This window comes from Lipotes vexillifer, unplaced genomic scaffold (genome assembly GCF_000442215.2).
Source record: "Lipotes vexillifer unplaced genomic scaffold, Lipotes_vexillifer_v1.1 scaffold1068, whole genome shotgun sequence".
Lineage (NCBI taxonomy): Eukaryota > Metazoa > Chordata > Mammalia > Artiodactyla > Lipotidae > Lipotes > Lipotes vexillifer.
The window spans coordinates 397,408-399,980 of record NW_006789049.1 but is presented as its reverse complement, the minus strand read 5'-3'; positions in this window follow the sequence as shown (position 1 = coordinate 399,980).

Here is a 2,573-nt window from a genome sequence, read left to right as displayed (position 1 = left end):
AAAAAAAAAAAAAAAAAAAAAAAAAAAAAAAGGCAGGTCTAATTAGACCTTCTCCCTGGACAGTTCCTGAAGATCCTGGGATTAAAAACATCCCTATTTTATGTACCGACCACACACTTGGCAAACTAAATTGTCAAGACTTTTCCAGGCCTTAATAAAACAAAAACAAAACCATAATCCTGCCAAGGAATACTGCACCTGTGTCAGACCTTTGGGGCTGGTAGAGCCAATGTGGTCACGTGCTCTGGTGTTTCTGTATGATAGTGACCCATGTCTATTCCACAAAATTGTCAGGCCCAACTGCATGACTCAATGAGCTGAATATAGTAATCCAGATGGAGAAATGGGGAAAAGTCATAAAGACAGGCAGGCATTGTATGATTTGTCAAAATATGAGTACTAACACATCATATTTACCCCAAAAAGCACTCTCGGTGAGTTAATGAGTTTAGCAATCTACACCCAGAGTGGCAGATACACAGCATGCCCAGCCAACCAAACATTTAGTCTGTGCCTCAGTAGCAATGCAGCCAGTTAATTTTGAACTGTTGTGGCTGAAAAGCAGGTTGTTTGCGCTTAATGAAGATACAATCCATACCCTCCAAGTGAAACAGAACATTCTTCCCATTGTCCACGATCTCTATAGAGTAACCTCTCTGAGAAGTGTAAACAACGCCAGAGGCTGGCCATCCCCATTCCATCCAGCCTTCTTGCCCCATGCCCCGCATCCGACTCACTCACTCCCAAACTAAATCCCATCTCTATGGAGTCATATGAGGATTTGAAAGGGGCAGTACAAGTTGAACTCACTGGGCACTGCCCATCATTTATTCTACCACCATGTTTCAGATATTCCTATGAGCTGGGTACTGCAATGAGAACAAGAGATACATCCTCTCCTATAATGTCCACCATAACCTTATAAGGCAAGTACAATTGTCCCCATTATAGAGCCAAGGAAACTGAGGCTTGAAGGGTAACCACAGACAGTGACAGAGCGAGTTTGATAGCTGCCCTCACCCTGAGTTCAAGCTATCTAACTTCAGAGCCTAACTTGGGACTACGCTACATGAACCAAGAGACCATCCTTGATGTCAGGCCACTGACTTCAAATTGCAAGGAGGTGGCATAATGCAGTGGTTACAATTGCAGGCTCTGCTGCACAAAGACTGGGTCCAAATCTTCATTTACCACGTGCTAGCTATGTGATGCTGGGCAAGTTACTTAACCTGTCTGAGCCTTGTCTTCTTAAATAGGAACAATAATAGTGCCAAGCTCACTGGGCTGTTGTGAGGGTTGACTGAGATAATAAGGTGACTGGAACCGTGCTGGCACATAGTGAACACCTGATAAATGTTAGCCTTGAATGTTTTTAAGGAAGCAGACCATCGAAATTCCAGGTGAAAAAGCCTAAAACAAGGGCCTCTCCAGGGATGTGGTGCTAAAAGGAGACCAAGTAGCCTAGTCATGGAGGTCACAACACAGTCTGAGTCCTGAAGGACAAGAAAGAGTCAGGCAGACAAAGGGGTGGGAGAAAGGGTGCCCAAGCAGGGAAAGCAGCATTTGGCAATGGGTTTAAACGTAGCAATCAAGCCAAGTTCTCTTGTACCTAAGTACAGAGGAATCTACTCCTTTGTGGAACATTCCCGGGATCCCAGTTGGATGCCTAGCACCTCACCTCTGAAGCCAGATATTCCATCCTGTGAGAGCTCCATCTCCTCAGCTAAGACTCAGAGTCCCTAGAAGAGGTGCCCCTTCACCCCGTGATCAGACCTGACACCTCAGTGCTAGGAAAGCTGCAGAGGGCAGGCTCTTCCTGGGGGTGGTAGCAGAGAGTGGGGGGCGGGGGGGGCATCTGAGAGGTGAAGGAGGGGCGCAACCAGCTGAGGACAGACTCTGAGGGCCACACCTAAGGAAATGGTGGAGTCACACTTGACTTGAGCAGCATCAAGGGCCTCACTTAAAACTTGTCTCCTTCCCTTATCGCGCGGGACCAGCTGCACCTCCTCCACCCTTCCCCCTCCCACAGACAGAGCTTTTGTAGCAGGAAGAGTTTAAAGCAACGCCCTACCTGTGACTTGGTGAGATGCAGAGCTGACTCACTGACTTCCAACTTCCCTTGACAGTTCAGAAGGTCCGTCCACAGCAGGCCTGCGCTCCCGACTGGCAGCCATCTGGTGGGGCTGCAACTGCCGTGAAGCGGACACGCGCTTTTCAATTTGCCACGCAGCCCCAGTAGCCTGCTTCACTCACTCTCACGACCTGCACCTGAACTCGGCGTGTTCCCCTAGAGACTGCGTGCTTGACTTCATCTCCCAGAGGCATCATAAACCCCTTGAAAGTTACAGCTGGATCCTCAGACATCCACTGATCCAGGCACACAGGTCTCAGGAGCATAGCAGGCCAAGCCAGGGCCCTACAGGGTGTCGTTCAGTAGTTTTGAGGTGGGGACTAAGCCTCTGTGCTTTCAACAAGCTCCCCAAGTGATTCTGAGGCACATGAAGTATGAGAATCAAATGCACCTTTCTCATGTGGTATAGCAGAGCTGACATTTGGATCTGACATTCAGCAGG